The sequence below is a fragment of the Spinacia oleracea genome, chromosome 1, assembly GCF_020520425.1.
Source record: "Spinacia oleracea cultivar Varoflay chromosome 1, BTI_SOV_V1, whole genome shotgun sequence".
Taxonomy (NCBI): domain Eukaryota; kingdom Viridiplantae; phylum Streptophyta; class Magnoliopsida; order Caryophyllales; family Amaranthaceae; genus Spinacia; species Spinacia oleracea.
In genome coordinates, this window is record NC_079487.1 from 52,654,778 (window position 1) to 52,667,198 (window position 12,421).

General features: G+C 39.1%; 1 non-coding gene across 1 annotated transcript; it reads left to right on the forward strand.

The window, feature by feature from the left end:
- The first annotated feature begins 337 nt into the window (after nucleotides 1–337).
- LOC130466520 (small nucleolar RNA R71) lies at nucleotides 338–444 on the forward strand. The gene has a single exon (XR_008926742.1). It is a non-coding gene; the product is annotated as a small nucleolar RNA R71 (small nucleolar RNA).
- Nucleotides 445–12,421: the final 11,977 nt, after the last annotated feature.

The window sequence follows — 12,421 nt, forward strand, 5'->3', positions numbered from 1 at the left end:
CAATGACCTTAAATGTGCGATGCAAATGAGTCATTTTCCACTAGTGAATAATTGGGAAGATTGAGCATTGGCCGCTTGCATATTGTCAAACTTATAGTGTAAAGCAGTCAATTGGGCAGTTAATTGTTCAATAGAATTTAAATCATGCTTACCACCCCTATTAGATAAACCTCTAGGATTCCCATACTGGGCATTGTGAATGGCTATCTCCTCAATCACCTCCAGAGCTCTAGGCACCTCAAGTTGCATGAATCTCCCACTGGCAGCGGAATCCAACAAACATCTAGACTCATTGCCCAGACCATTATAAAACTGCTGAATCAAGAACCAATCTTCTAAACCATGGTGCGGACACTCTCTTTGCAAATCCTTGAATCTCTCCCAGACCTCGAACAAACTCTCATCCGCTTGTTGTGAGATACCCAATATCTGACCCCTTAGACGAGCTGTTTTCTCAGGTGGAAAATATTTAACATAAAAAGCAAGAGCCAAGGACTCCCAATTAGTGATTTTGAAAGCCGCCCGATTCAACCCATTAATCCACAATTTAGCTTTCCCACTCAAAGAGAACGGGAAAAGTATCTCCATAGTCTGTTCCGGAGTCAATCCCTTTTGCTTGATGGTGGAACAATATTGGATGAAGGACTGTATGTGAAGATTCGGATCTTCACCTGGTTCCCCACCGTACTGGCGTCTCTCAATCATGTTAATCAATGCAGGCTCAATCTTGAAGGTCTCAGCTGCAATAGAAGGCATGATTGCCTTTGGTAGCACGGACAGACTTGGCTTAGAATAGTCTGTAAGCCGTGGGGTAGGTGACGGTAGTAGAGTTTCGTCACCCATCTCTATCTCTAAAACTGAATCTGTATCTGAAGGAAAAAGATCGCCAATATTATGATCAGAATCAGAGTAATTCCCACACTGTGCAATGAAAGTTCTTCGTCTACGAAAGGTTCTTTCGGGCTCAGGATCGAATGGAGTAAGATTACTAGTACCTACGGTCCTGGGCATAGACAAAGACTACAAAACAATGTGAGATCCGGTCTTAAGGAACGTGAGTTCCTTGAGTAGTAACAAACAATAATCTAGGATAAGCAATCAACAACAGAAAATAAAACCGTCTCCCCGGCAACGGCGCCAAATTTTGACAGGTAAAGTCGTATCACCTAATCAAAAATAACCTAAATCCACTAGCTAGGTAGCAAGGGAATTCAGGATCGAATCCACAGGGAAACAAGCGTTCTTTCTACCATCAATTAATTAATCTAGACTATTGTGAACAAGAGTTGGTTGATGATTTGTATGCTAGACTACAAACGATAATTAAACGAGTATGAATCAAATATATTAAGGAATCTAGGGCATAGGTTCACCAACAAATAACAATCCAGGACAACGAACAATCACGATAATCAACAAGGTAATTAATTAGACTAGCATGCTCTCTCGAATCGATACTAATCATAGACTTAGAATTAACGGGCTTTCGCTACGTATTAACCCTAATTCTACCTATTGACACAAGCCTAAACATCAAATTTCATCTCTCGAATCTTAATTTGACATTGCATAACTACCACAATTAAACCTGCGCAAATCTAATTGTATAGTGAAATAAACCAATCAATAGGAATCAATAACAATGCCAACAATCACAATTATTCAATGTCCCTTCATATTAATCATGGATCCCCAAACCCTAGAAATTAGATTACTCAAACATATTAACGATAAACAAAGCAATTAGCATGATTGAAAACATAATTAAGGCAAAACAAACGATTGAAATAAAGAACAATACCTAATTGAAGAACAATGGTAAAGGAAAGCTTGATTTTTTGATTGAAAATAAACTAAGTGTTTACAACAAATTAGAGAGAAAAACTAAGTGTTTAATACTAGAATATGAGATAATAAGATGTTTAACTAAATTAACTAAGGGCTATATTTATGGTTTTCCCCAAAAAGCATTAAGAAAAACCGGAAAAACTAAGTAAACCGCGCACACAAGTAGCCCTAGGTTGTCGTCACCCGGTCGGGCGGCTTTCCGCCCGTCGGGCGACCAGCTCGTATCCCGCCCGTCGGGCGCAGGCCTGCCCGCCGGGCGGAAGGAGACACTTCGAATCCATCTGCACGCCCCCGGTCCGGCGGTTCTCGCCCGCCGGGCGAAGAGAGAAAATGCGTTGCTGCAGCTTCGATGGGCGCCCGATGGGCTTCGGGCGAGATTCCGCCAGTCGGGCGCCTTCTGACGTCCTGATTCTCTGCTTGCTTTCCCGATGGGCGAGGGGAGATCAACCGTGCGGGAAGCTCTTCGTCCGCAACATCGAGTCTAAATTCCGGGGCTCAATCATGAACATCTAAGGCTCCCGTAAGTCGACAAAAGTCGTCCCAAACTCCCTCGGGATCATGTAGTGGCCTAAATCATCAAGAAACGGGTATAAAAAGACCAAATTCTCACTAAGTATTCCTGAAACTCAAGGCACACTAAAATACCCAGATTAGTACTAAAATGGCTCCTAAGAGCTCATTTGACGCATAAAAGTACTAAGGGACGGGGGTGAAAACACTATATAAAACGCACATATCAAACCTCCCCAAGCTAGATCCTTGCTTGTCCCTAAGCAAGGAAATCATCGATGAACACAAGACCAACTTCACCCCCAACATATTTCAAAATGAAAACATAATCCAAGGTAAAATCCAACAAGCATGCATCAATGTCAACCAATCAAATCCATTCAATCGCTAATCCACCTTAACAATCGTCACGCAAAGCGAACCACAAATGCACAATGGAATTCAACACTAGTGCTCACACACTCGTCACTCATTTATGTGGCGGATAAAAGATGTACCCGTTCGCTCCCCTCCCAACATATAAGTGAACAATGCCCTCCCAAACTCACAACACTCGTGTGTCTAGAAAAACATACACTCAACCTAGTAGCCGACTCGGAATGTGCCATGTCATAACTTGCATTGATAATCAACTACTTTCATATTAGTACGACTCTATGCACAAAGGTCGGAAGGTCTTCAAAGCTTGTAATGTTAGGCTTAGGTAAGGGTGCGGTAAATTTGGGTATAATGTGAGCTTTAAAGCCTTGGCTTTGGGGAGCATGAATCCTAAATAACCATGATCAACCACAAGATGATGACCATAAACCTCCCACTCAACACATGATGAAACAACAAACACAAACACCATACTTTCTTGCCTTTTTCACAACTAAAACCAATCACTCCTAGGAATAATGAACTTACGAAACATGAGTGAAACAATACTTCGAAATTTTCGAGAGTAACAAATTTTTTTTTTCTTCATTTTTTTTTCAATCTCTTTTTTTTTTCTTCTCTTTTCTTTTAGAAACCTTCGCATTTACTTTGTTCTTTCATCTCTTTCATTTTCAACTCATTTTCAACAACAACCACGATGAGACGAACTCCTTTTTCCACATTCAATATGCTCAAAAATACACCACACTACAACTCCATCACCTCACTACTATAAGCTCCCCCAAGCTAGGCTTGGGACTAGTAACCAACGGGGAATTCACAGGTTTGTAATGTGGTTAGTCACCGAATAAAGGGCACAAGCACAACATGGGTAGAAAAAGAGGGAAAATATGTATCTACATTCATCTGAAGGCTACCTAAATAGAAAAAATGCCTTCGTCCTCCTCAATGTGCATGTATATGAGTCATAAAACATTACTAACAGTCGCAAATAGTGGGAGACTGAAGGAAATAGTGCCCTTGGTCCAAGTATGCATATAATATTAAGTCTAATAATACGGTTCAGTATTAATTAACAAGTTAATAATTCAGTGAGATCAAGTGAGCTAAATGCCTAGCTAGAGGCCGCTTCAGTTCAAGTGGAATTAATTATATTAATCCACAACTTACTCTTGACTGAACCCGTAGGGTCACACAAATAGTACGTAAACGGATCAAGTATTTAATGGCATTAAATACTCCATCTATGGATATTTGGAATCGACGGATCTTGGTTTCAGTGGGAGCTGAGATCGTCACAAGCAAGAAATGAATACTCCGGAAACGATGATATTACCGGAAACGGAAATATGGATCGTATCGGAAATATATAAATATTATCCAAGTCGTAAATGTTGCCGGAAACGGAAACATGGTACGTATCGGAAAATATTAATGGAAATGGAAATACTGCCGGAATCGGAAATATTGCTGGAAACGGAAATATTGTCAGAATCGGAAATATTATCGGAATCGGAAAATAATTCCGGAAACGGAAATTTTAAATATTGGTTCGAAACGGAAATTAATTCCGGAATCGGAAATATTAAATATTGTTCGTATCGGAAATGATTTCCGGAATCGGAAATTTAATCGGAAGCGTATCGTACGAATTAACATCGGACGAGGCTCGCTAGACGAAGGCCCAGCACGAAGCCAGGCCATCGCCCAGCATGCCACACGCATCACCAACACACGCCAAGCCTCGACCAGGCCCAGCGCAAGGCCAGGCCCAGCCAAGGCCTTGGGCGCGCGCGCGGACACAGGCAGCAGCATGGGCCGAGCGCTGTGCGCTCAGCGTGGGCCGCAAGGCCTGCGCGAGTGTGCGATGCTCGTGTACGTGCTATACGAATCCTAAAGCGATCAGGATTCGATATATGATTAAATTCCTAATCCTAAAAGGATAAATTAATTAAATAAGAGTTCTACTAGGATTCTAGTTTAATTAATTCGTATCCTAGTAGGATTCCAGTTCCTTTTCCATACCTCTATAAATAGGTGCCTAGGGTCATAATTTATAGATACAATTGAAGTATTCTAAAGGTAAGATTTTGAAGAAAATCAGCCATACACTTGCACCTAAATAGCCGAAATTCCTAAGCAACCTTAAGGGCGATTCTAGTTGGTCAAGCTTAAGGCGGATCCGGATGTGCTGTGGACTATCTACGGAGGGACGACACTTGGAGTTATAAAGACTTGTTCTTGTTCGGTTCGGGCGCAGCTAGGGAGTGCACGCAACAAAGTGTATGCATCTAAACTATGCTAAATGATTATGTGTAAATAATATGCTTTCCTGGCTTTATGGTTTTTCCGCATGATTTATGTTTTGTCATATGAATCATAACCTAACAGTGGTATCACGAGCCCCTTATTATTTTCATAATCTAAATTGCATAAACATGGTTAAATGTTACAAATTTCCAAAGAATTAAAAGGGGTGATTAATTTTCGTAATTGTTAATTAATTGCAAATTGCGTTTATTTAATTATATGTACGCAGTTTTTCGGCAGTTTCTTCGTTACTCATCCAAATCGAGTGATTTTTGTGTCAATTCCCAAATTCGAAGCCTAACTATGACTTTTCGGAGGTTTTAGTTTTTCGAACGCAAAAGTTTGTAAATTTAAGATGTTAAATTAAATATTTGCGATTCTTGTTGATAAATCTTGAATTTTTGATTGACCTACAGTATATGTTTAACAAGTTTGAATGCCTAGCCTTGTTAATTGTACAACCTAATTTGTAATTATGATTAATTTGTTGAAATTCGAATAATTTAGAATTAATTTGATTTTCATAATTAATTACTAATTTAATTAGGTATCCATGATTAAAATCCACCATAAAAATTGTTAATTTATGTTAAATTTTTAATTTTTATGACCTAGATTTGAATCCATGTTAATCGGAAATTAATTAAATAATAAATTTTCGATTTTTCGCACTAAAATTATGAAATTAATATGATTTATTAATTTGTCATTAATTTTGGAAATAAAAGTTTTAATTTTTATGAAATTCGCTCATAAAACCTGCACGCACAAAGCAATGGACGCTACGTGTTACCCTTAAGGGGTGTTGTATAGTGCGGGCACGCGACGACGAGCAAGGGAGCTCGTCGCCCGTGCGGTACGAATGCAGCGAGCAACATAGCGCATGGCGCGCGCATGAGGCAAGGGAGCCTGTGCGTGTTTGCTGTGGCAATGAGCGAAGGGCGAAGGCATGGCACGAGGAGAGGCGCGCGCGCGCGCGAGGACGAGAGCTGGTCGCCCAGCGATCGCTGCTCCGCGCACCAACACGTGTGGCCTCGAGGTCTTGCTTGCGCGCGAGCGAGCGAGCACTCCCATCGTGGCTGCTGCGATGCATGCGAGCAAGCAGGCTGCGCGCAAGCGTGGCTTGGCTTGCTGCATTTGCGCGTGGCTGCTGCTGCGATGAGCCATGGGCCAGCGATAGGTCGTGCACACGACGGGGCTTGGGCGCAAGCCCAAGTGCTCGTCATGTTACGATTGTCGAGTTTTAAATTTTAATTCGAGATTTTCAGTTCATATAATTTTAATTAATTTTAAAATTTATAATTTAAATTGTTTTCTTGGATTTTAATTTTGAATATTATAATTATTATAAATTTTAATTTATTCTAATTATTTTACTAAAATTAAAAACCTTGAATTAATTTAAATTCGACTGAAAATAAATTAAATAAGTGGATTCAATTATAAATTTATATGAGCTTTAAATTTTAATTAAATTTTGTATGTTTCCTGTTAGACTATAAATACATTTTTATGTTTAAAATTAGTAAAGCATATGAATTTATTGGTTTAAGTGGGAGCAATTTTAGTCATAAACTCTTGATTAGGTCTACAAATCCTTTAAGGTTAAACAACCTGATTAGAATTAATAAGGACTGAATAATTGGTAGATTATTGGTGCCCTTAATTAATTGCTGCAAATATTTATGTGATGCATAACGTGTTTTACTAACCAGCTATGTGGGCCATTCATGATAATGAATGGGTGAATGGTATATATTGTATATGTACTGTTTTGCAGGTTATGAAGTGACTAGTATGGCCCAAATAGGATAGAAAATATGGTCTGCGTACCATTAATTTGAATGTAATTGGTCTAAAGTACCAAAATTGTTTTTCAATTCAAATATGGTATGTGTACCATCAAATAGTTGTAATTAGTTTAATTATAGCTTATCCTATTTGAAGAAAATGGCGCCTCCCACGGAGATTTTCAAGACGGACTTTGAAGTTGAAGCTTCAAGATGAAGTCGGGCCATACTAGATCACATTTATCTTATGCATGTTTTAAGTTATTTATTGCTTTTAAATATGTCTTAAATATGCATGAGATCAAAGCTTGATTATGTTGCATCATTAAGGATTTTAGTTCACTTAAAATCTAACCAACATAGTAAGAGCCTTAAGTTCCAAACTTAAAAATTAAGTTAAAAGGTGCCATGCCAAAATAACACTTGGATATCCTTTTTTCATCGATCTTAGTAATAGTTTTCCGCCATAGCGAGGTGTTACTTATCGATACTAAAGGGGTAAGGTACACAAATAATTGTGAGTACATGTTAGTTTTGGTGAAACTCAACGATATAAGTAAGGAGTCCTTTTGTGTCGTGGCAAAATCGATAGGTTTACCTAATAAGTTCTTAGACGTACCTATCAACCAAGAGTAGTTTCTAGACTATTAGCAAAAGGCTTTTTCTTACCTAAAAGATTTTAGAATTGAGTCTAAATACATAATGTGCTTAATTCTTCAATGGATTTTAGGGTCTTGGAATCATTTTATTCACACCTGCCGGAACACATAACTCGAATAAAATGCTTAATGAACATTGAATTATGCATGTATGCTAGAATTTAAGTTTATTAAGAGAAACTGTGAATGATTATTTATTTGTTTATTCTTTTTCAATTGTAGTTTTACTATGGCAAACAACTATCAAAACATCATCATGGGTTCTGAGCTTATGGTCAAGCTGAACCTAACAAATTTTCTTGAATGGGAAGCTAAGCTAGTTGAAATAGTCAAACTCAATGGACTTGAGTATGTACTGTTACATCCCATGCCAAGCTACTATGCCAGAGACATGACCCCTGAAAGATTTTCCGCCTGGGATGCGGATCTCAAAAAGGTTATGAGTCTCATGCTGAACAATATCCCTGATGAATGGACTAGAAGGTTTGTAGCTTATGAACCTTTCACGCTCATCAAGAATCTGAGGGATATCTGTCGTGGAAGCACGGAGGACAGGGATCTTAACGTCCATGAGCTGATTGAATCAATGTCTGGTCTAAAGGTTAGTTCTCCCAACAGGTGTTATAGGATGGAAGTCCAAGAAACACATGTTCAGCTCCTTCGCACTAAACAAAGGGTAGGCGTCCCACTAAGGTTCCATGTGGATCTTATGCTTTCATATTTTGATCGCCTAAGTTTGCTAGGAACACCAATAAGCGAAAGGATGGCAGTCTCTATCTTGCTCAATTCACTGCACAGTGGGTTTGGTCGCTTCAAGCAACTATACCTAAGTGAACCAAGAGAAGAGACAATTGCAGAATTTGTTCACCTTGTCAGAAAGGCTGAGATAATACTGGACTGTGAAGCCAAAGATTTACTCAAGGCTAAAGGGAGACCGTTCAAGAAAAGTGGAAAGTCCAAGGGCAATGCTAAATCAAAGCAGGACAAGTCCACATCAAGCTGTCTTTATTGTGATGGAATAGGCCATTACAAAAGAGAGTGTCCAAAGCTAAAGGAAGATCAGAAGAACGGAACAGTCGTTCCATCTTCAGGTATTTTCGTTATAGACTGTACACTTGTTAATTCAACTTCTTGGGTATTAGATACAGGTTGTGGCTCACACTTATGTTCCAATTCTCAGGGACTAAGAAGAAGTACAAAGTTAAGCAAGGGTGAAGTCGACCTACGAGTGGGAAATGGAGCACGGATTGCTGCATTAGCTGTAGGAACTTATTATTTGTCGTTGCCCTCTGGGCTAGTTTTGGAACTGGAAGAGTGTTTCCATGTTCCAAGCCTTACTAAAAACATCATTTCTGTTTCTTGCTTAGATGTTAAGGGATTTTCCTTTTTAATAAAAGACAATAGTTGTTCGTTTTATTTTAAAGAGATGTTTTATGGATCTGCTAGATTAGTCAATGGACTTTATTTATTAGATCACGACAAACAAGTTTATAACATAAATACCAAAAAGGCCAAAAAGGATGATTCAGATCTCACCTATCTGTGGCATTGTCGATTAGGCCATATTAACTTGAAACGCATGGAAAGACTTCAAAAGGAAGGAATTCTAGAACCATTTGACTTAGAGGATTATGGTAAGTGCGAATCATGTTTACTTGGCAAAATGACGAAGCAACCTTTCTCTAAAGTTGGAGAAAGAGCAACTGAACTATTGGGGTTTAATCCATACAGATGTATGTGGACCAATGAGTACAAATGCTAGGGGTGGTTTCAGCTACTTTATCACTTTCACTGATGACTTCAGTAGATATGGTTATGTCTACCTAATGAAGCATAAGTCTGGATCCTTTGACAAATTCAAGGAATTTCAGAGAGAAGTAGAGAATCAATTAGGCAAGAAGATTAAGGCACTGCGGTCTGATAGAGGCGGTGAATATCTGAGCTATGAATTTGATGACCATCTGAAAGAATGTGGAATTCTATCAGAATTGACTCCTCCTGGAACACCACAATGGAACGGTGTGTCGGAACGGAGGAACAGAACCTTGCTAGACATGGTTAGGTCAATGATGGGTCAGGCCGAACTTCCAATAGAATGTTGGGGACATGCACTAAATACAGTTGCACTCACTATAAATAGAGCTCCGTCTAAAGCTGTTGAAAAGACTCCATATGAGTTATGGTTTGGAAAGCCTCCAAAAGTATCTTTTCTTAAGATTTGGGGATGTGAAGTATACGTCAAACGATTAATTTCAGACAAACTTCATCCAAAATCTGACAAATGTATCCTTGTGGGCTATCCAATGGAAACAAAGGGGTATTACTTCTACAATACATCTGAGAACAAGGTGTTTGTTGCTCGAGATGGTATCGTTTTGGAAAAGGATCACATTTCCAAAATGACAAGTGGGAGAAAAGTAGACCTCGAAGAAATTCGAGTCGAACAACAAACTCTAGAGAATGCTCAAGATGACATTCAGGATGAAACTCAGAGATCTTTAGAAGTATCTGGTGAGAATCATTGTCAATCTAGAGATGTAACCCCGCGTAGATCGCAGAGATATAGATCTCAACCGGAAAGGTACTTAGGTATTTTGACGAACGAGAGCTATGATGTTCTATTACTTGAAAGTGATGAACCTGCGACTTACAAACAAGCTATGACGAGCCCTAGCTCCAAGCAATGGCATGAAGCCATGCAATCTGAATTAGACTCCATGTCTGAAAACCAAGTATGGGATTTGGTCGATTTGCCAGATGGCTACCAAGCCATTGGAAGCAAATGGGTTTTCAAACTGAAAAAGGACAAGGATGGGAAACTTGAAGTTTTCAAAGCTAGATTGGTTGCAAAATGTTACATGCAAGTCCACGGTGTGGATTACGATGAAACTTTTTCACCAGTTGCAATGCTAAAGTCTATTCGGATAATGTTAGCAATAGCTGCATATTACGATTACGAAATATGGCAGATGGATGTTAAAACCGCTTTCTTAAACGGCGTTTTAACAGAAAATGTGTTTATGACACAGCCTGAGGGTTTTGAGGATCCAAAGAATGCTAAAAAGGTATGCAAGCTAAAGAAATCAATCTACGGATTGAAGCAGGCATCCAGGAGCTGGAATATACGTTTTGATGAAGCAGTCAGTGACTTTGGTTTCATCAAGAACACAGACGAATCTTGTGTATACAAGAAGGTCAGTGGGAGCAAAATTGCTTTCCTAGTATTATATGTCGATGACATATTACTTATCGGAAATGACATTCCTATGTTGAACTCTGTCAAGATTTGGCTTGGGAAATGTTTTTCGATGAAGGATCTAGGAGAAGCACAGTACATATTGGGCATCAAGATTTACAGAGATAGATCTAAAAAGATGATTGGACTTAGTCAAAGCACTTATATCAATAAGGTGCTTGATAGGTTCAAGATGGCAGACTCCAAGCGAGGCTACCTACCCATGTCTCATGGAATAACTCTAAGGAAGACTCAGTGCCCAAAAACACTTGATGAGCGTAGACGAATGAATGGGATTCCATATGCATCATTGATTGGTTCAATAATGTATGCTATGATATGTACACGCCCGGATGTTGCGTACGCACTCACTGCTACGAGTAGATACCAGTCAGACCTAGACGAGGCACATTGGACTGCTGCCACGAATATTCTAAAGTACCTGAAAGATGACTTCCTGGTCTATGGTGGAGATAATGAATTAATTGTTAAAGGCTATACGGACGCAAGTTTCCAAACCGACAAAGATGATTTCAGATCACAGTCTAGGTTTGTCTTCTGCCTCAACGGAGGTGCAGTAAGCTGGAAAAGTGCTAAGCAAAGCACCATTGCGGATTCTACAACTGAAGCGGAGTACATTGCTGCACATGAAGCAGCAAAGGAAGCTATATGGCTAAGGAAGTTCATAGGTGAACTTGGTGTAGTCCCCTCCATTAAAGGACCAATAGCCCTGTATTGTGATAATAACGGAGTTATTGCATAGGCAAAGGAGCCTAGACACCACCAAAGAGTCAAGCATGTACTTCGTAGATTTCACCTTCTACGAGAGTTCGTTGAAAGAAAAGAAGTCGAGATAAGCAAGATTGGAACTGATGACAACATATCAGATCCATTGACTAAACCTCTGCCGCATGCGAAGCACAACTCGCACACTGCAGCTATGGGAAACAAGCATATTGGAGAATGGCTTTGATGTCCTTATTTAATGTTTTAAAGTTTTAGAGTTTAATTCTTTGTAAAACATTATTGGTTAATAATTCACAATAAATGAATAGAATTCATTTTTCCATTTAATTTGTGGTTTATTAAATGATGAGTCCCTTCAATTTGACGATATATTCAAGATAGACTGTCAGGACCAGTCCTGTGACTAAGAAATGTCTATTAAGTGAACTTGAATGTCAAAAGTTGAAGATGGTCCCTGGTCGGAGTTTTCTATAAAAATTGGACGCATAGAAAACGTTATACGACTAGAATGCAAGATGACTAGTAGTTCTGTTTCTTGAACTATGTGGATATGGCAATGTCGTAATCATTTGCATAGATACTTACTTTGGGAAGACTAGTATCGGACAGACCTATGAAACTTTACTGTATGAGATGAAAATCTGTCATAAGTAAATTTCATTAAAATTATTAGACACTAAATCCTTAATAACTGAGTGATTTGAGATTACTTGTTTGAGAACTGGTTGCTTTGACATTGACCAACCATCGCACCGTAAAAGGAGGCTATAAAGGCAACGCTCAGGTAATCACCTATCAAACGAAGTCTAATCTCAAGATCGCAAGATTGGGATTGTCCTCCCATAAATCGGGATGAGATGCTTAAAAGTTGTACAAGGCCACTCGGAGAGCTAGAAACTGTAAAATGCATGGCCGTGCTCGGATGAATCATAGGTTATGATTAT